Source organism: Cricetulus griseus (assembly GCF_003668045.3).
Source record: "Cricetulus griseus strain 17A/GY chromosome 1 unlocalized genomic scaffold, alternate assembly CriGri-PICRH-1.0 chr1_1, whole genome shotgun sequence".
In the NCBI taxonomy this organism is placed as follows: Eukaryota; Metazoa; Chordata; class Mammalia; order Rodentia; family Cricetidae; genus Cricetulus; species Cricetulus griseus.
Window position 1 is genome coordinate 135,338,655 of NW_023276807.1, and position 23,222 is coordinate 135,361,876.

The window sequence follows — 23,222 nt, forward strand, 5'->3', positions numbered from 1 at the left end:
TGTAAATGTACCACATTTTCTCTATCCATTCTTCGGTTGAGGGGCATCAAGGCTGCTTCAAGTTTCTGGCTATTACAAATAGTGCTGCTATGAACATGGTTGAACAGATGTCCTTGTTGTATGAATGTGCTTCTTTTGGGTATATGCCTAAGAGTGGAATTGCTGGATCTTGTGGTAGACTCATTCCCATTTTCTTGAGGAGTCACCATACTGATTTCCAAAGTGGCTGTACAAGTTGGCACTCCCACCAGCAGTGGAGGAGTGTTCCTCTTTCTCCACATCCTCTCCAGCATAAACTGTCATTGGTATTTTTGATTTTAGCCATTCTGACAGGAGTAAGATGGTATCTCAGAGTTGTTTTGATTTGCATTTCCCTGATGACTAAGGATGTTGAACACTTTCTCATGTGTCTTTCAGCCATTTTAGATTCCTCTATTGAGAATTGTCTATTTAGTTCTGTACCCCACTTTTTAATTGGGTTGTTTGGTGTTGGGACTAGCTTCTTGAGTTCTTTGTATATTTTGGAGATCAGCCCTCTGTCAGATGTGGGGTTGGTGAATATCTTTTCCTGGTCTGTGGGCTGCCATTTTGTCTTGCTGACTGTCTCCTTTGCCTTACAGAAGCTTCTCAGTTTCAGGAGGTCCCATTTATCAATTGTTGACCTCAGTGTCTGTGCTACTGGTGTAATGTTCAGGAAGCTGTCTCCTGTGCTGATTAATTCAAGGGTATTTCCCACTTTGTCTTCTAATAGGTTCAGTGTAGCTGGATTTATGTTGAGATCTTTGATCCATTTTGACTTAAGTTTTGTGCAAGGCGATAGGCTTGGGTCTAACTGCAGTCTTCTACATGTCTGCAACCAGTTATGCCAGCACCATTTGTTGAAGATGTTCTCTTTGTTCCATCATATAAATTTGGATTGTTTGTCAAAAATCAGGTGTTCATAGGTGTGTGGGGTAATATCAGGGTTTTCAATTCTATTCCATTGGTCTACCTGTCTATTTTGTGCCAATACCAAGCTGTTTTCAGGACTATAGCTCTGTAATAGTGCTTGAAGTCAGGGATGGTGATGCCTTAGAAGTTCCTTTATTGACATGGTTGTTTTGGCTATCCTGGGTCTTTTGTTTCTCCATATAAAGTTGAGAATTGTTCTTTCAAGGTCAATGAAGAATTGTGTTGGGATTTTGATGGGGATTGCATTGAATCTGTAGATTGCTTTTGGCAAGATTGCCATTTTTACTATGTTGATCCTACCTATCCAAGAGATGGGAGATCTTTCCATTTTCTGGTATCTTCTTTAATTTCTTTCTTTAGAGACTCAAAATTCTTACTGTGTAGGTCTTTCACATTTTTGGTTAGTGTTACCACCAAGGTATTTTATATTGTTTGTGGCAATTGTAAAGGGTGATGTTTCTCTGATTTCTTTCTCCACCAATGTGTCATCAGTATATAGTAGGGCTACAGATTCTTTTGAGTTAACCTTGTATCCTGCCACTTTGCTGAAGGTGTTTTTCAGCTGTAGGAGTTCCCTGGTAGAGTTTTTCAGGTCACTTATGTAGACTATCATATCATCTGGAAATAGTGAGAGTTTGATTTCTTCCTTTCTGATTTGTATTCACTTGATCTCCTTTTGTTGTCTTATTGCTCTAGCTAGAACTTCAAGAACAATATTGAAGAAGTATGGAGAGAGTGGACAGCTTTGTCTTGTCTTGTCCCTGATTTTAGAGGAATTGCATTGAGATTCTCTCTATTTAATTTGATGTTGGCGGTTGGCTTGCTGTGTGTTGCTTTTATTATGTTGAGGTATGTTCCTGTTATCTCTGATTTCTCTAAGACCTTTATCATGAAGGGGTGCTGGATTTTGTCAAAGGCTTTTGTGGTATCTAGTGAGATGATTATGTGTTTTTTTTCTTCAGTCTTCGTATATGTTGGATTACATTGCTGCATTTTCGTATGTTGAACCATCCTTGCATCCCTGGGATGAAGCCTATTTGATTGGGATGGATGATTTCTCAGATGTGTTCTTGGATTAGATTTGCCAGTATTTTATTGAGAATTTTTGCATCAATGTTCATGAGGGATATTGGTCTATAGTTCTCTTTCTTAGTGTGTCTTTGTGTGTCTTTGGTGTCAAGGTTATTTAAGGATCATAAAAAGAGTTTGGCAATGATCCTTCTGCTTTTTGTGTGGAATACTTTAAGGAGAATTGGTATTAACTGTACCTTGAATTCCTGGTAGAATTCTGCACTGAAGCTATCTGGCCCTGGGCTTTTTTTTACTTGGAAGACTTCTGATGACTGCTTCAATTTTATTAGGGGTTATAGGTCTATTTAAGTTTCTTATCTGTTCTTGATTTAATTTTGGTAAGTGAAATCTGTCCAGAAAATTGTCCATTTCCTTTCGATTTTAGAATTTTGAGGAATATAGGTTTTTGAAGTATGACCTGATGATTCTCTGGATTTCCTCTGTGTCTGTTGTTATTTCCCCCTTTTCTTTCCTGATTTTATTAATTTGCATGTTCACTCTCTGCTGTTTGGTAAGTTTGGGTAAAGGTTTTTCTATCTGGTTGATTTTCTCGAAGAACCAGCTCTTCATTATATTGATTCTTTGTATTGTTCTCCTAGTTTACATTTTATTGATTTTAGACCTCAATTTGATTATTTCCTGGTGTCTGCTCCTCCAAGGTGTTTTGGCTTCTTTGTTTTCTAAGGCTTTCAGCTTTGCTGTTAATTCTCTAGTGTGATTATTCTCCCGTTTCTTCATGTGGGCACTTAGAGCTATGAACTTTCCTCTTAGCACTGTTTTCAAAGTGTCCCATACGTTTGGGTATGTTGTGTCTGCATTCTCATTGAATTCTAGGAAATCTTTAGTTTCATTTTTTATTTCTTCCTTGACCCATGAATTGTGCAATTGGGTGTTACTTAATTTCCATGAGTTTTTAGGTTTTCTGTAATTCATGTTGTTGTTGAGTTCTAACCTTAAAGCATGGTTGTCAGAGGGTTATTTCAATTTTTTTGTACCTGTTGAGGTTTGCTGTGTTGCCAAGTATGTGGTCGAATTTAGATAAGGTTCCATGTGGCACTGAGAAGAAGGTAAATTGTTTTGTATAATTGGATGGAATGTTCAATAGATATCTGTTAAGTCCAATTGGTCCATAACTTCTATTAGTTCCTTTGTTTCTTTGTTAAGTTTCTGTCTTGTGTTCCTTTCCAGTGGTGAGAGTAGGGTGTTGAAGTCTCCCACTATAAGTGTGTGACATTTTATGTGTGATTTGAGCTTTAGTAATGTTTCTTTTTCTAATGTGTATGCCTTTGTATTTGGGGCATAAATGTTCAGAATTGAGACTTCATCCTGATGGATTTCTCCTGTGATGAGTAGGAAGTGACCTCCTTCATCTCTTTTGATTGATTTTAGTTTAAAATCCAGTTTGTTAGATATTAGGATTGCTACCCCTGCTTGTTTCTTGGGTCCATTTGATTGGAAAACCTTTCCCAACCTTTAATTCCTAGGTACCGTCTGTCTTTGAAGTTGAGGTGTGTTTCTTGTATGCAGAAGAAGGATGGATTATGTCTTCTTATCCATTCTGCTAATCTTTGCCTTTTTATAGGCAAGTTAAGACTGTTAATGTTGATGGATATTAATGACCATTGATTGTTCATTCTTGTTTGTTTTTGATTTGGTGATTGGGGCAAAGTTATTTATGGGATTCTAACCCCTTTTCCTTTTGGCTTTTGGTAAAGTGGGATTATCTATTGCCTATAATTTTCTGGTTGTAGTTAACTTCCTTGGGTTGCAGATTTCCTTCCAGAACTTTCTGTAGGGCTATATTGGTGGATATGTTTGCTTGAATCTCGTTTTTTTCATGTAATATCTTATTTTCTCAATTTATATTGATTGAAAGCTTTGCCGGGGCTAGTAGTCTGGGCTGGCATCCATGGTTTCTTAGTGTAGGTACGATATCTATCCAGGACCTACTGGCTTTCAGAGTTTTCATGGAAAAATCGGGTGTGATTCTGATAGGTTTGCTTGACCTTTTTCCTTTGCTGCTCTTAATATTTTCTCTTTATTCTGTATGTTTGATGTTTTGAGTATTATGTGTCAAGAAGACCTTTTTTCAGTCTGTTTGGTGTTCTGTAGGCTTCTTGTATTTTCGTTGGCATGTCTTTCTTTAGTTTGGGAAAGTTTTCTTCTATGATTTTGTTGAATTTTTTCTGCACCTTGGAGTTGGATTTCTTCACCTTCTTCTATCCTGTTATTCTTAGGTTAGGTCTTTTGATGGTATCCCATATTTCCTTGATATTTTGTATCAGGGATTTGTTGGACTTAAGATTTTCTTTGGTTGATGAATCTATTTCTGTTAGTGTGTCTTCAACTCCTGAGATTCTCTCTTCCATCTCTTTTATTCTGTTGGTTATGCTTATGTCTGCCGGTCCTGATCATTTACCCAGCTTTTCTATTTCCAGCATTCTCTCAGATTATGCTTTCTTTATTGTCTCTATTTCAGTTTTTAGGTTTTGAACTGTTTCCTTGAGAAGTTTGTTGATATCTTGTATTTTTTTCATTTGTTTTTTCTTCCATTTCTTTAAGGGATTTTCTCATGTCCTCTTGGAGGTCATATATCATTTTCATGAAGATGTTTTTAAGGTCATTCTCTTCTGCTTCATCTGCATTGTGATGCTCGTCTTCCTGGTGTATGGTTCTTAGTCTCTGGTGGTGTCATATTGGGTTTTCTGTTGTTGAATGTGCTTTTACCTTGACCTCTTCTCATCCTTTCTTCTGGTGGATGTAGCAGGAGTCTCTTTCTCTCCTGGTGGGTATGGGACCAAGGTTCCCTTCTGGTAGATGCAAAAAAGTTCCAATACTCTGATGTCTGTCCTCTAGCCGTGAATGGAGGCAGAACTACCATGGTGGCCTAAGCCGTGTCTGGGTGTGTCTGATTCCACTGCGGATCTCAGATCTGGTGAGCAAACCCTTGGTCTCAGATACCTCTGAGCAGAGCCACTTACCCGGAATGGGAAACAGCCCCTGGCCCACCTGGGCTGGTGGATGGAGGTGGAACTGCCACCAGGGCCTCGGCAGTGTCCGGGTGTGTCAAGACCTGCTTCCGATCTCAGATCCCACAAACAAACCCTTGGCTTCAGATGCCTCCAAGCAGGGTCGCTGAACGGGAGCCTGAAAAATCCTGCTTGCTAGTTTCTAAACCTGCATAATAACCTTTCACTCTCCAACCTGAATAGTAACAATGAGTTGTTAGATTGAGGGATGATTCTCTACTATGGCCCATAGGTGGATGAATGGCAAGATTTTTGATCTTGTTTTATAGTATCATAGTAATAAAGAGAAAACCTAATATAGAATGGATAAAATTAGAGAAGACAGTGAGCTAATAAGGCGAAGAGTACTGCCATAAGTATTCCTGTATGTTATGATGCATACATTTGTTTCAGTCACTATTGCTATAGATAAAACAACAAACATCATGAGGAAAGTAGAAATTCACAGAGGCACCCAGCACCAGAAGGATGCTTGTGAGTTTTAATGGTATTCACTTCCCTTGCCCCAAAATCCCTTTAGCCTTTCTGTGAGTCCCTTAATACTGTGTAATGTCATATGGCTGTCCAGTTTCTGGAGCAGCAAGAATGTGGAATTTTATTTTTTCATGAATGACTAGTGAAATATTCAATAATATAAATACAGTGAGATAAATCACAGTAGGAAACAGATGAAAATTCAGTCAATATTACATTTAAAAGTTTGTGTGGGTTGTAAGAGTGAACATGGTGTCAATTGAGACTTCCAGTTCCCAAGAAGGAGGAGCCCAGAGAGAAGGAGGGTGAGCTGTCCCTCCACTGATGGCTTATATGATGAGATTTAGGGTAGAGGAGATTCCTGAAATGGGGAGACAGAAGAATCACAGGCGATGAACCTTCATAAAGCCTAGAGAGGGTTGCAGAATAAAGCATAATACTAAAGATGAAGAAATTGTCAGGAGTAACACCAGCTGTCTGTAAGTGCAGGCTGGTGTTATACGGGGCAGAAAGCACTGGTGCCCTGGAGATGAAGGCAGCATCAACCAGAGCAAAAAGGGAGAAACCACAGTGCAGTTTGACTTGTTTTGTCTTGATCTGTGTGTTCAAATTGGAATTTGAAATGTAACCCTTGAGAAAAGGAGATTTTTAGCAGTGCTGCTTGGCAAAGTTTTCTGGATAAAGCATATTCACAACAGTGTTATGATACAATAGGGCCATGGAATTTTGAAATGTGGGTGTTTTCACCAAGGGACTGAAATTTTAATATTGTAGTTCTGAAGTTTTGGGAGAATAGTGGAAATAATCTTTATCATGGTCATGATGGTAGTGATAGGAAAATACTCTCTCTCTCTCTCTCTCTCTCTCTCTCTCTCTCTCTCTCTCTCTCCAGCTTAATAGTTTGGAAAGTGATGAACTGAAAAATATAATTTCAAGGCTTCTTTTCTGTACACTTACAGTAGATATGTTTTATTTGAATAATGTAATAAACTAAAAAAATACTAGCCACAGTATCCAGAAGCTTCTCTCTTGCAGTCACTGAGCTAGAATAAGGATCAGCTGAGGAGGAAAAGCACCTTATATAGCATGATATTTTGTTTTTACTCAAACATTATTTCAGGATTCATTATTACTTGCACATTTTTAAATATCGAATTCCTGTCCACTATTCATTTAGCTGTACCTCACTAAGTGGCTTTAAGAAGCAGGAAGACCTGAAGCTAGGGTGGATGAGTCCTTCCTGAGGGGAAGTCATTTTTAAGATACACAATGGGTCTGGGAGAATCATTGTTTTGTTTGTTATGCTCAACTTGACATTTTGGAAGGGTTAGTACAAAGAGTTGAGGAACTGAAATGTTGGGGCTCCTTCTAAGATTGTGATCTATGATCAAAATGAAGCTTTGCTCACTGAAGATTTAGACACATCTTGAAGCATTTTATAATGATCACAAAACTGGGGGTCAAACTTTCTCCCTCTTTTGTAAATTTGATAGAAACTGGCTGCTCTGCTAGGTTATGATTTGAGAGGTCTTCAAATGATGGACACACCAAAAGTACAGTGCATTGGAGGATGTTTTCTGACTTCATTCATTCCAGTTGGGCACTGACAGTAACACTGATCAGTTTTTCCCTGTGCTGGGCAGGTGATTTGTAGTCAGTCTTAAATGAAATTTAGAGTAAATTCACAGATTAGTTATTGACTAGCGTTAATCAGTTTTTCTGCTCTATGGAAATAATTGAATCCTAATTTATTCATTTTAAGATTTATCTTTTATTATCATTTCAGTTCTCTTACTTCCAGATAGAGATTTTAATTTCCTTTTTACCTCTGCAAACACAAATGTAAGGGTTATATATTGGATACATAATGGATCATACAGAAATCCATTAACAAATATTTGAAGGAACAAATAAGTGAACTATTTGCACTCACAGCTATTCATTATTTTTTTAAACTGATAAATGAAGTGTTGTAGAAATTGCCCCTGAATTTTATATCAGAGAAGTCATTGTATTTGTTAAAGGTTTTGTAGCTGGTCTCATTGTTGGTTTAAAACTCACAATCTTTTTTTTATTGGCACTCATATATCCTTGGTCTACAAATGGTTCATAGAAAAATTATCATAAGGTAATATTAAGACTTTTGTTTCTATTTAATATGTGAACTTCAAAATACACCTGAAATATAACCCTGTATGTTTCTGCAATTCTCTTGAAAATGGTATTTGCTAGAATAATTTGACAAAACAAATTGCAGTGGTGATTCTATAAAGATAATATATAAATGTATTTTTAGAGATTATAGTAATACAGTACTTAAAAATTTCCATTCTGTGGCTCTTTGACAGAATGGAAAGTTTATAATGGAAAGGGAATGGATATTTAACCATTATTTTTGGTTCAAAGACAGAAGCCGAAGAAGAGATCCATAGTTAAGCACTGAGCTGAACTACTGGAATCCAGTTGTAAAGAGGGAGGAGTGATGAGAAAAGGGCTCAAGATTATGCTGGGGAAAACCCCACAGAAATATCTGACCTGAGCAAGTAGGAGCTCATGGACCCCAGCCAGACAGCTGGGGAACCAGCATAGGACCAAACCAGGTCCTCTAAATGCGGGTGACAGTTAGGAGACCTGAGAAATCTATGGGACCTCTTGCAGTGGAACCAAGATGTATCCCTAGTATATGAATGAACTTTGGGAGCCCATGTTAGCAACACTTCTTGTCATTGATACTTGTCAATCACAAGCTTATGGGTGGTGCACTGATTCACTGCCTTTGGGACATCAATATGTGACAGTAAGTTGTGAAAATATTGCTGCCATTATGATTTACTTTGGTGTTTTATCAGGATCACCCAGCATTTGAAGTAGAAATTATGTAATAAATGTGATTAATATTGTACCACTGCATATTACATTGTAATCAGTCCTAGATACTTCATTCTAAAATGGTGCTACTTGTGAAAATATAAATAGTTGGCTGTGATTGTTGAGGTTTAAGAGATGTTCCCCTACAGTAGTAAACCACTCTTGTATAAAAGGACATGTATCATTCCCATTTCTACACATTTTTGTAAGATTTATTATCTTATAATGTTCAAGTTCCCACAATTCTGTGGGAAGTATTTCCCAACAGGGATGCCAGCTTCAGACCTATGGGTGACTCTTGACTTGCGTTTGTGTTGCATCACACTTGAGGTTCAATTGGGTTTGGTCTGTTAGAATTACAGGTACAAGGCTGGAGAGATGGCTAAGTGGTTAAGAGCACTGACTGCTCTCCCAAAGAACCTGTGGTATCTCCCACAGCTGCCTGTAATTCCAATTCCAGGGAACCTGGCACCCATGGCAAAACACCAATGCACATAAAATAAAGATAAGTAAATTAAAAAAAAAGAATTACTGGTATCAGGCTCTGAGAGGTGCTTCCTGGGACTTTCCATGTGTTTGCTTATACTTGCCAGGTCTATTATTAGAGGATAGTCAGTTCATGCCTGGCTCTTTACTAAGCACTAGGAAGACTTGATTACTGTAGTGTGCTTGTCATTCCTTTTTTCTCTCTGTAATACCTTATTTCCTATCTGTACATTTCTATAACTCTTTGCACTGTTGCCTGGGAAACATTTTTTAGTCTAATCCCCTGTCCCCCAAAATCCACACTTGCTCTTTTACTGCATTAGGCATCAATTTATTTATGTGGAAAAAGATGTATTGCTTGCCTGCTGGTATGAAGTACTGAAGATACACAAAAAATTAAGCATGACTTCTATGCTAACAAAATACACAATGCGGTAAGCATCTGTGGTGGATACATAGATAACTGAAGGTTAAAATGTCTTAAGGAAGAATTCAAGGAAACTGTTTTAATTTGAAACAGAAGACGGAAATTGAGGTGAGATAACAGAGTAAAGTCACAGTGGCATGTGACAAATAGGTGTAATTTAGCAGAACTGCTGGCTCGTATGTGAGATGATGGGGCAGATAATATCCGAACAGTATACGGTCATCACTGAAATTAAGAATGTCTGGGAAGAGATTTTCCTCCTATAGTCACACTTCTATAAGTGTTTAAGGGCACACATTAGAAAGTTTTGTGACCTAAATGACAGCAGCTATGTTTCTAACTCTCAAACACATAAGTGTGTGGAACATTTTTTCATTTCTTAGGAAGAGAATGGTCTGGCCTATAACAAGTCATCCCCCAAATCAACAAGCAGATACAGATGAATATAGAGAGCCCAGGACTCTGCAGAGAAGTTACAAGAAGTGAAAACTCCACAGAGCTAACACTTCTCACTCTAATCACATCTACCTCCCACTGGCAGGTTTCCATATGGTTGGAAAAGTGAAGTCTCGTAAAGCAGGAGCTCACCGAAGGGTCATGCTGCATGTAGTTTGCAGGGATGGAAATCAGACCCAGAGAGGCAGCAAAAGAAGGGAGGCAGGATAAGGTGAGTGGCAGTAGATAATGGAATACCTTTCTTGTCAAACAGGATTTCGATTTTTAGCAGGGGAAAGTCAGACTTGACCATGGATTTGAAGAAAAAAGTGAAGGTAGAAACACTAAGTTGTGACATCCTGTGAACAACTGCCTTGTTCTCAAAAATGTCAAGATCACTACAATCATGGAAAAGCTGAGGCCAGACACAGATGCAAGGAGACTAAAGAGATGTGGCAAATTGCATGTGGGCATGATCCTGAATGAGTTTTGTGGGGTTTTTTGTTTTTGTTTTTGTTTTTGTATTTTTGCTTTTCTTGGGCCATTCCTACCAAGGTTACTGATGGAGCTTGAAAGATCCTGAGGTTGACTGTAAGACCTGTGCCAAACACGTGATTTGGAGGACTATAATCTGGCTAAAGAACATTCCTTCTGAAGAAGTACATTGTCAAATATTGGGCATCATTGGGACATCACAAAAATAAATTAATCTCCAATAATTCAGTAAACATTTTACTCTATTTTCAATATACAGTTGTCTGTAAGTATGACATTGTTTAAAAAGTATTAAAGTTATTTGTTTCTAATATAGTAACATAAACACATATCTGTGTGGTACAATATCATTATCCAAACAGTGTTGGGCTTAATTAAGAAGTCCATGAAGCAGAAATGCATTGGGACTAACAGGAGCACATACATAATTTATAGACAGCCTTTTAAAAATGCTGTCAAGCCACCAAGTTTTTCTGGGGCTATTGAATTTTACATGTATTGTCATATTCAAAACTGAGAATTCCTAAGTGATTCCTTGGGAACAGGTTGAGCCCTGGCTTTCATCTGAATGCCACCCCAGAACCCTGAGTTGGCATGCTCCCCCTTTTGATATGTTCCCTCTTTTCATTCTTGCCCTTGTTTCATTATTTTTTAGCAATACCTTCCTATCAGAGCCCTTAATTTAACCATGGCTATGGGAGGACTCAGCCTTGTACAGAAGGTAATTACAACTGAGAGTCATTTTGCAGCCTTAGGAACATCATGCCCTTGACATTTGATTCTCAATGTGTTCTGGCTCAGTTTTGAGCCTTGGGGCTTTCTCCCTTCCGTTTCACAATAGTCCTCTAAGGACTAGTTGCTGCTATTGGGAAGCTGTCTCAACATCAGGGAAAGGATGCTCTTCTGGTATGTAACTCTTTTTTGCTGTTGTTGCCTCTTTTATTTTTTTTGTTTTTTTTGCTTCATATAAGACCCAATGACATACCAAAATAAGACAAATCAAATAAACCAGCAGAAAAGCAAGCTAGGGAATACAAGTGGGGAAGAAACCTATTTAATTTCTGGAGTTTTCTTCCAGTATCAAAGTTCTAACAGAACCATTTTGGTTGTATGACAGTTGAAAGTCAGTTGTCTCCAAGGAAGGATACAACTTTAGCCCTGGAGTCATTTTCCAAGGTGATATTAGGGATTACCATTTGTTTTCTTCCTGGGAAGAGTATAAGGATAACATATTCTTAGATCCTGTCACCTGCATATTTTAAAAAGGAATCTTAGCAAGATTTTGTTCATCTTCTCAAACACTGTCACTGTTCATTCCAGTGCTCACGTTGTCGTGGTCTACTTTGTCTGTACAAAGTATCCTGGCCTCATTATAGCTGGCATATTAGTCTCACCTCCTCTTATTCTCATTTTAAAGGGATACTTTTTCATATGTGGTCTTCCCATGCAAAGGCTTTTCTTCTTGTTGGTCATTCAATATACCCTCTTCTAATAGTATATTACAGGAGCTATTTATTGTGACCTGTACATAGAAATGAATGAATTCATTATTAGAGAATAATAGATTTATTTACCAGGTCTTAAACTTGTTTATATCCTTCTTAAAATATCCTCTACTTTCAGCTATTGAAGAAATGATGCAACTTAAAATGAGCAGATAATGTTTGCCTGTTATAATACCAGGGATCAGACACTTGTATAGTAATTAGAGATCCATTCATTTGTTTCTACTGTGTGTATGTGTATTGATGTTGAGTGGTGAAGTTATAAAAGTGAAATACCTTTAATTATTGTATAAGATAAAATCATATGTCATATTTATCTAATGGTTTGGTAATAAACAATAAAGACATATTGAAATTCATAGTTTAACTGTAAGTCATGATTTTGATAGTGAGTTTTATAGTCTTTGCATACATTCCAGTTTCTAGAAGGGAAACAGCAGTGTCTCCTTGCTTCTTCTCAAGAAAGAAGCAACCTTGCAAGTTAGCACAGAACCATATTCAGTGGTGTGATGTGTAGTGGGCTATTATAATCTACTTCTGATTACACTTACTTTCTTAGCTGAGGGGGTGCTCTGTGTAAGAAAGTTTAAGTTGTAATTTGACTGCAGGTCTTATGTAGTTCAAATCTGGAGCCAAACATGTTGCAGAGGATGCAGTCTCAGCTGCTTTCCTGTTTTTCTTTTCATAGTCAGTCACTTTAAATTCCATGCTTATATGATGACTTTCAAACTGAGAAATTTCATCTCTTTTGATAAGCCCCCTCTCAATCAGTTCCCATCTATGCTAAAGGCCTTCCTGACCTCAGTAACCTGGGCTAAGGTTTCCCTTCTTTTTCTAATTTTGTTCTGTGAACAACCTACTGTGGAACTCAGCTCACTGCAGTTCACTGTTCAGCTCATTGTGAGTCTCTCTCAATAGAGTTTAACTGACTTCACAATGCCACTTTGTCAGAAAACAAATATCAATTATTCATTATATACTAGGATATTTATCTGCCTTACAGAAAGCTGCAAAATATATTGACTTAGAACAATAATCATATTATTTGATCAATAACCTGTTTTTCCGGCCTGGAGATGGTGGCTTGTCTTACCAGGGATGAATTTGGTTGGTTAATGATATGGACACTGGATCCTGTTAGAACACTGAATGGAAAAGCTCCCTTTCTCCCACTCTAACCTCAGGGCTTCTCCTCTCACTTTCTACACATTGTCTCAATCTTTTCTTTAGGTTAAATGGACTTTTTAAAAATGGTAACTATGAAGTCTAATCTATATGAAGCTAAATCTATCAGGTTTCCTGAAAAAAGTAGGTGGAATCCATGTGATATCCCTTTTACTGTAGCAGAGTGATCAAATAATTTGCACAGATTCAATGTAGATGACTAAGAAAGAGTATGAACATCAGACCCATTTATAAAAGTGACCACCACTAGCTATGGCTTGGCAACTGTCTGCTTCCTCATCATGAAATGCACTCACCTTGGGGATAAAATTACCAAAGGGCTTCATTCCTTTATGGCCAATGACTTAGGTTCAAAGTCTTGTGGCAACATTTCCACAGCATGTTCCATGAATGAGTCTTCAGAGCACAGTTGCTAGGTTACTGCATCTCTAGATTGAAACTAGAATTTTTCTGGGAATACCATGGAATTTGATGGAACATGTTATATGCCTCTGCTTCATAAACTATTAATGAAAATAGAAAGTAGCTCTATTCTGTGTAGTTAATCTAGAGAAACAATGCACTTCAGTATTTTCCTCTTATGTTCTAATCATCATTTGAAAACAGCAACCTTATTGCTGTGGGGAAGAAATTTATCTAGAAAATGGAATGAAATAAAACAGAATCACTGAGTTGAGTATAAATCCCAAAATAAAACTGAAACGTGGGTTGACTTAGATTATATGGGGCACAAAAATCAGTGTAAGAGCTATAATTTAGTTAAGTTTTCCAGTAGATTTAAAACATGCTCTGGGCAGCATGAGGGATTTGGTAATGGTCTCTTTTGTTATGAAAAGGGCACAAAATGTAAAATCAGATGACAGGGTGCTCTGTGGCTGGGAGGACAGTTTCCAATTATCCTTCCCCCATTACTCAGAGACCGGTGTAAAATATTATAAGGTGAGGTAGCCGCTTGAGACATCCAAAGTGACAGTCCTGTCAGAGAGTCATACTACCGTTGCCCTTGTAGTGAGCACGTAGATATTATGAGAATTCAGTAATAGATGAATCTTTTTGAGCCCTTGATGTCAATGATCTCTATTGCAAGGGAAGCAAGGGTTACTGGATATCAAGTCCATTCTTTGTGCTAAAATGTCTTCTGAAACATACTGTGTGCCCTGACCTCATTTTCTTACTCTATCTTTTAGAGTTTCTATGGAATCATTTTTATCTTTCTTAGACAGGTTTGGATCTTTTAAAGCTAATCTGGAAAGAAGCAGCATGGAAAAAAGTGTAAGAAAAATCTTTTCTAAATAATGGAGAAAACATGAAATTAAATCACACATGAGTCTAGAAATCTATGGCCCCAAACTCATTCTTGGTTCAGTAGGTCTGCCCACTAGAGTCTCTTCCTTATTGTGTTTGACCCAGATCTTACAAATCTTTGTCACAGACTCTCATACATTCACAGTGTGAGTTCAATGACCTACTTGTTCAGTGATCAGAACCTTTTTTTTCCTAGGTGCCATTTCCTCTTTTTTATTTTATTTTATTGAGGCCATTACTCCAACTAGTATAACCAGAAAATACTTCCACCAAAAGTGGCAGAAGATAAAGGAGTTTGGCTGAGGCTGCTTTCCATACCTAGCCAGTTTTTTGGAGACTTTTGCATTGTAGACATTGACTAGGATGATTGTAATAATCATTTTTTATAAATTCCCAGCTTGGCCTGTCCTTTTACCTGACTTTCCATGTTTATTTATAAAGACATGTCCATAGATTTCTGGCACTCCAATGCTTTTAGACCATCTAAATGTCACTTTTAAAATCATGTCCTTTTGCAGTTATTTTCCTTGCCCTATACAATTTTCTTTACTCCATATGCTGACCTAGAATGGCAAACACTACAAGTAGACCTTCAACTTTCACTACTTAATGTAGGGTGGGTGTGATTTCCACTTTTGTATTTAATGTGCTGCTTCTGATGCTCTAAAAGCCACAATTACCCCAAAGTACCTTTGTCTGCTCCTAGGTAGCATATTTAGCTTAAGGAAGCACTCCTTCAGTAATGTATGTTGTATATAAAATAATTGATTCTTTGTATAAATTTCTCAAAAAATGGAACTAGTCAAAGATGCTAATCATTGAAAAAGAAATCATGTATAGCAATTGAAACCTGGAAGTATTGTTTCACTTTGGTAAACAGCTATTAATTTTTAATTTAGTTTAATTTTTTTCAACTAAGCACTGTCTATACCAGAGTGACATAATCAAGTATTATGATAGGATTTCCTTTCCAATTTATTGTTTCCTGTTATTGATAAAGGAATAATTAATAGAAAAATTACCATCTTCAGAAGTTGTGTGGGAAGAAATATTTATAGGTAAGTGTTTTTTCTTCTGGGGTCACTCCAAGGTGGTTGACAAATAAGAGGCAGAAACCTGCTCTATATGTTGAAGATGGGCTAATTCCTGAAGGTAAAAGAAACACACACACACACACACACACACACACACACACACACACACACACACACACACGCACACACACACACACACACAAGTCCTCTAATCTAATCGACCCCTCCCCTTCCTGTGAGTCTTGACTGTAGACTCTACTTGCTGTAAACTGAAGATTTACCTGAACAGATCAAGCAAGAATGTACTTTTTGGTAGTCCAAAGCGACATCTTTGGTAACACATGATGTTGCAGAGCCTTCTCAAACCTAGTCAAGAAGCATAATCTCTTTTGTTCCCTTTGAATGTGGGTAGATATTTGACAGCTTTCCCAGAGTGAATCAGGCATGATTCCATCCCTCTTATGATGGAGTCAGCTGTTGCTTATGAATCTCTCTTTCCATGACAAATCCTTAAGACAACTCTCATAAAATGAATATGGACAAGCAATGTCTGAACCCCATATAAATGCCTTTAGTTCAAAAACCCCATCCAATGTCTCTGTCTACTGCCAGGATTGCCTTATGTCAAGTGCCACAAATTTTCAGTGATGCCATTTTGTATCATAAGGACTCAAATCCCATGAATAGTTTAGTCCATTGATGGATTCATAATGCTGGGAAATGGTTTAAACTTTAATGGTCTTTAACAGTAGCAATGTGGAAGAAGATTCATTAGGGTTGTGCCTTTGAAGGATGTATAACTGGTACCTTCTCCTTCTTTGTCTAACTTCCACTCTTTCATTTGCTTTCTCACTAGCTTGTAAACATTCTTCACCACATGCACACACAACAATGATGTTCTGTGTTACTTTCTGACACCAGGAGGCAAAGCAAATCTTTCTTCCATGCATCACTGCTTCAGATATTTTATCACAGCAATGAAACACTGACCAATACACAGTAAGAATAACAGCCAACCACTTCATAAAGAAGTATTATTTGTCTCAGCATCTACTCCTTTATTAATACAGTGTGGAATATGCAAACTAGCAAGCCGTAATTTCTCTCCTTTGCCTTGTATGGAGTAAGATGTGTGTTCTTTTCATTTCTAGATATGAATTTTGTGTTTTGTATTGTCATTTGAAAGATTTTACTCATGCTGAGATTGATAAATTTGGTTTCCCAACATGCTCATATTTCTGCAAGGCAAATTCAAAAGATGTATAATTAACTGCGGGGAAAATCTGCAAGCATTTCACAGAAGACCAGCCTTTTAGATTGATAGTGCTTCTACAAATCAATGCAACAACAATCTGAAAGAAAAACTGGTAACAGTTATAGTCCAGAAAACTAACAAAAAGGAAATAGTTTGTCAACTAAAAATGATTTTAAAAATGAAGAGATCTAATCTTACTCCTAATTTAAAAATGCAAATTAAACTCAGATATTGTCATATCACATTTTCCCAAATCATATTGCCAAAAGAATCAAATTTGATAACTGATTTATGTTGGTGAAAGCCTGAGGAAATAGACATCTTTTCCAGGCCACTCAGATTGGAACAATTTTAAACAACAATTATGCATACACAATGTGTGTAAATATATATGAAGTATGTATAAGGTTATATAAATAACCTTGTTTATAATAGAGAAAGATTGGGAATGACCAAAATATTTTGCATGTGTGTATTGGATATATAAATTATGTTTTATCTTCATGATGAAATAGTGTATTGTCAAAGTAAAAAACAAGTACAAAGTTCTCCATGCAGCAATCACATGATATGTGAACCATTAGAAATAATATTTCCTTAAAATAGCTGTTTTTCGGATCACTTGGGTACATTTTTTTCATATATTCCTGTAAGGATATACAAGACCTGTTTGCACTAATTTCTTCTGGAGAAAACTAAAAATGTGAGAGAAAAAGTGGAAAGCATTTTGGCTATTTTATATTTTAATACTTTTTATAATATATGAATGTAATACCTATTTCAAAATAAGTTGTGAAAAGGCAAGAATTCTGTATCCAACTAAGTAGTGTGTGATTTTCTATTGAAGTGCACCTTGCTGACAGGTGGGAAGCATCCTTGAATGTCCTTGATGCTTGCTTACAGTGTTCAGCACAAAGTGACACCCAGCCCTTTCTAGAAGGAAGGCAGAGGGGACTCTCTAAACAGGAAGACACAGTAAGATCTGCTCAACAGGTTCCTGTAGGTGAATTTCTAAATGGGCTTTCAGGAGGTGTTCTGGGAAGATCTCCCCTTTATGCTGGTCCTTCTCAGCATCCTAAAGTCACACGTAGGATTTTGCCTGTGGAGTTACTGGTACAGTAGTACAGAGTATCTTCTAGAACTTTGATGGGACAGAATAGGATGACTCAGTAGGTTTTCTAGAAGGGAGAACAACAGTTAAAAGAGTGAGAACAGTTGTAGTCTTTGAGCCTGGCAGGGAAAGGCCCTGGAAGTCCAAACAATGCTTGATGTGTTTTAATGGTCGAAGACTAATTGATACAGGAAATAGCTGCTTACAGAATCCTTGATAATTTTGCTAACCAAACCACCATATGTGGCCTGCATAGCATACGATAGCTGCTTGGAATAAGAAAATATTACTCCAAGAAACAATTTATAATGCTACAGTACAGATCTAAAAGCCATATTGTTAGGTTTTGAAGATAAAAAATGGATATATTCATCTGGTAGTTTTAAATAGATAAATTCAGTTTACGTTTATATTTTTAAAAGACATCTCTCTTATATACATAGAAATTAGCATTTTTAATGTTAACATCTGGTGTTTATACAATGTAGACAATCTCTCACTTTGCTGTTGTCACCCAAAAGATAATTTGTGAATTTATTTTCCCACAGAAATGAAAGTATGAACGATATCCAGACCATCATCCAGACTTTAGAAATTGTTTTATGAATAATGAACTTGAAGATTTATTTCTGTTATTCATTATTTATTTAGCCTCCACTCCCAATCCTGAGGAACCAACCTAGACCTTGCATGTGCTACATAAACATGCCACCCTGGAGTTGTAGCCTTGAGCTTTATCTGAAGCTTTAGACACAGAATTTCCTTTAATATCCAAATCATTATATGCATAAATTTCTGTGTCTGTCTGAGAAAATCTATTGCCACAACAAACTTCCTTCTTCCTATAAAACAGCAGCCTGTTGGTAACAATACTGAACTGTGAGCAGGGACATCTACCACCTCTGTCATTTCTATACTCTAACTGACACATATTACACTCCAGGTCATCTAACCCAGAATGACTGCCCCTGGGTATAGATCCCAAAAGTCCTGGGTGTAGCTCCTGTTTCTGCATCTGACTGATATATATATATATATATATATATATATATAATATATATATATATGTGTGTGTGTGTGTGTGTGTGTGTGTGTGTGTGTGTGTGTGTGTAGAATTATTTCTGCCATGTGTGAATAACCCCTGTAAAACTACCAGACTCAGTGAGTGTTAAATTCTATGAAGTCCACAGAAAGTAGAGGCAGGGTAAATTCTAGACAGCCTGCCTAAGGGTAGTTTTTTTCAGCTGTGTGAGTTTACATGATTAACCCTGGGTTAATAATTCCACTCAGTGACTTATACACTGTGCTACATTATAGAGTCACTTGGAAGATTAAAATTCTCATTGCACAGACCTAAATAAGCTAAATGAGAAAGCTGACAGATAATGTTAACACACTGATATTTTCTTACCATCAACTTCACTCCACTTGGTGAATCTAGTGTAAAGCCTAGCCTAGACTTTTGTTTACTTTTATAAGAAATAGGGAAATTCATAAAGGATTAAAAGTAACCAATGTACCAATACCAAACTGTTTTCAGGACTATAGCTCTATAATAGAGCTTGAAGTCAGGGATGGTGATGCCTCTGGAAGTTCCTTTATTGTACAGGTCATTTTGGCTATCCTGGGTATTTTGTTTTTCCATATAAAGCTGAGTATTATTATTTTAAGGTGCTATTGGCACAAAAATAGACAGGTAGACCAATGGAATCAAATTGAAAACCCTGATATTAACCCCCACACATATGAACACCTGATTTTTGGACAAAGAAGCTAAATATATACATTGGAAAAAAGAAAACATCTTTGACAAATGGTGCTGTCATAACTGGATGTGGACATGTAAAAGACTGCAGATAGATCCATATCTATCACCATGCACAAAACTAAAGTCCAAATGGATCAAAGACCTCAACATAAATCCAGCCACACTGAACCTCTTAGAAGAGAAAGTGGGAAGTACCTTTGAATGAATTGGTACAGGAGTCTACTTCCTGGACATAACACCAGGAGCACTGAGATGTACAAATAGTAAATGGACCTCCTGAAACTGAGAAGCTTCTGTAAGGCAAAGGACACAGACAACAAGGCAAAGCGGCAGCCCACAGAATGGAAAAGATATTCACCAACTCCACATCTAAAGAGGGCTGATTTCCAATATATGCAAAGAACTCAAGAAGCTGGTCTCCAGAACACCAAACAATCCAATTAAAAAGTGGGGTACAGAACTAAATAGAGAATTCTGAATAGAGGAATCTCAAATTGTTGAAAGGCACTTACAAAAATGCACAACATCCTTAGCCATCCAGGAAATGCAAATCAAAACTACTCTGAGAATGGCTAAAATTAAAAACAACAATGACAGTTTATGCTAGAAAGGATGTGGAGAAAGGGGAACACTCCTCCACTGCTGGTGGGAGTGCCACTTTGGAAATCGGTATGGCGATTCCTCCGGAAAATGGTAATCAGTCTCCCACAAGATCTAGCAATTCTGCTATTAGGCATATACCCAAAAGATGCACATTCATACAAGGACATCTGTTCAACTATGTTTATAGCAGCATTTGTAATAGCCAGAACCTGGAAGCAACTTGGATGCCCCTCATCTGAAGAATGGATAAAGAAAATGTGGTACATTTACACAATGGAAAATTACTCAGTGGGGGGAAAAACACACAATGGAATCTTGAATTTCACAGGCAAATAGATGGAACTAGAAGAAACCATCCTGAGTGAGGTTACCCAGTCACAAAAAGAAAAACATGGTATGTACTCTCTCATATATGGATTTTAAACACAGAGCAAAGGATTACCAGCCTATAACCCACACCTCCGGAGAAGCTAGGAAACAAGGAGGACCCTAAGAGAGACATAAATGGTCCCCCAGAGAAGGGGAAAGAGAAAAGGTCTCCTGAGCAAATTGGGAGCATGTGAGGAGAGGGACTTAGGAGAAAGAAAAGGGGAGACGAGGAGGAGAGAAGAGGAAGTGAGAGGAGCACATGAGGAAGCAGGGAGATTGAGTCAGGGGAAAAATAGAGGAAAGCAAGAGAAGAGATACCATAATGGAGGGAGCCATTATAGTTTAAAGAGAAATCTGACACTAGGGAAATCTTCAGGAATCCATAAGGATGACCCCACCTAAGCAATAGTGGAGAGGCTACCTTAAATGTTCTTCCCCCAAAATGAGATTGATGGCTTCTTTATATACCATCCTAGAGCCCTCATCCAGTAGCTGATGGAAGCACAAGCAGACATCCACAGCTAAACACTGAGCTGAACTCCTGGAATCCAGTTGTAGAGAGGAAGTAGTGATGAGCAAAGGGGTCCAGACCAGGCTGGTGAAACCCACAGAAACAGCTGACCTGAACAAGGGAGAGCTAATGGACCCCAGACTGATAGCTGGGAAACCAGCATAGGACTGATCCAAACCCCTGAATGAGGATGTCAGTTTGGAGGTCTAGACAATCTGTGGGGCCTGTGGTAGTAGATCAGTATTTATCCCTAGTGTAGGAATGGACTTTGGGAGCCTGTTCCACATGGAGGGATACTCTCTGAGTCTAGACACATGGAGAGGGTCTAGGCCCTGCTCCAAATGATATGACAGACTTTGAAGATTCCCCCCTTGGAAGCCCTTACCCTCCATGGGGAGCAGAAAGGGGATGGGATAAGAGGGAGGTGGCAGGCAGAGGAGGAGAGGAGGGAGAGAGAACTGGGATTGACATGTAAAAAAGCTTGTTTCTAATTTAAATAAAAAAAGAATAAAAAAATGAACATGCATGTAAAATACTTAGGCTAGTGCTTGGCTCAATTTCAGCATCCCATTTACAAATGACTCTGATAGTGAGTTTGTCCCACATATATGTACCCTTTAGAATTGTGAGTGATGTTGTATTTTCCTGGTTTTCTCCTGTGCTTTATTTGCTGTACCTTGAGTCATCTGCCGTAGGTTTATTGTACAATAAAATTGTAGTGTGAAGAAAAAATGGACACCTGGGTTCCAAAACAGCCTGTTTTGAATTTTTATATTATCAAGATTAAATTCACCCATACCAATATTCTCCTTGTGTTTCTTCCAAAATCTAAGTCACTTGGTTTCTACATACTTGTGAAGAAATGAACGTACAGGTAGTTAGGGAGCCAGGAAAAAGATCTCTAGAACTTTGGGCTCCTCTTGGTGTTCTTAAGTGATGACTGATGTTGACAGGGGAACTAGAGGAAGAGATAGGAAGGGAAATACATTTTGACATCTATTCTTTATGTATCTCTCTCTAAGACTAAAGGAACATAAATATATCTTTAACTTTTATGATTAAAAATTTAGATGTCAACAGGAGTTCCAGATGAAATATTAGACCTCTGAATTGTGGTATATGATGGTGAATGTCTATAAGTCTACCAGAGTGAGAAAGGAAGATGGACAATTAAAAGTCATGTTGGAGCCAGATACTGTCTCAGAAGAAAAGCAGGCTGTGCTGTGCTGAGAGGAGACTTCAAAAGCATACCTGTGATTAGATAAGTGGCTGTTAGCACAATTTGGACTAGACCTTGTTTTGAGTTTTTAATGTATCTCTTCAAAGAGGTTCAGGAAGAGGAGAGCCAAAACAACCCTGTACAATAAAGGAACTTCTGGAGGCATCACCATCCCTGACTTCAAGCTCTACTATAGGGCTATAGCAATGAAAACAGCTTGATATTGGCAAAAATAGACAGGTAGACCAATGGAATCAAATTGAAAACTCTGATATGGACCCACACACTTATGAACACCTGATTTTTGACGAAGACACTAAAATTTTATAATAGAAAAAAAGAAAGCATCTTTAACAAATGGTCCTGGCATAACTGGATGCTGACATGTAGAAGATTGCAGATAGATCCATATCTATCTCCTTGTACAAACTTACATCCAAATGAATCAAGGCCTCAACATAAATTCAGCCACACTAAACTTCTTAGAAGAGAAAGTGGAGAGTACCCTTGAATGCATTGACAGAGGAGACCAATTCCTGAACACACACCAGTAGCATAGACACTGAGATTAACAATTAATAAATGGAACCTCCTAAAACTCAGAAGCTTATGTAAGGCAAAGAACAAAGTCAATACGACAAAATGGCAGCCTACAGAATGGGAAAATATCTTCACCAACACCACATATGAAAGAGGACTGATCTCTAAAATATACAAAGAACTCAAGAAGCTAGTCCCCCAAACACCAAACAATCCAATTAAAAAACTGGAGTACAGAACTAAATAGAGAATTCTCAAAAGAGGAATCCCAAATGTCTGAACGGCCTTTACAAAAGTGCTCAACATACTTAGCCATCAGGGAAATGCAAATCAAAACAACTCTGAGATACCATCTTACTCCTGTCAGAATGGCTAAAATAAAAACATCAATGACAGTTTATGTTGCTAGTGGGAATACAAACTTGTACAGCCACTTTGGAATCAGTATGGTGGTTCTTCTGGAAAATGGGAGTCATTCTACTAAAAGATCTAGCAATTCCACTCTTAGACATATACCCAAAAGATGCACATTCAATCCACAAGGACATCTGTTCAACTATGTTCATAGCAGCATTATTTGT

General features: G+C 37.6%; 1 long non-coding RNA gene across 1 annotated transcript in view; it reads left to right on the forward strand.

Moving 5' to 3' along the window:
- The window catches only part of LOC107977366, a 44,567-nt gene that overhangs the window by 15,946 nt on the left and 5,399 nt on the right, over positions 1-23,222 (forward strand). Inside the window, exon 3 of the long non-coding RNA XR_003480201.2 lies at positions 9,848-9,973. This is a non-coding gene — a long non-coding RNA (uncharacterized LOC107977366). The remainder of the gene's footprint in view (positions 1-9,847; positions 9,974-23,222) is intronic.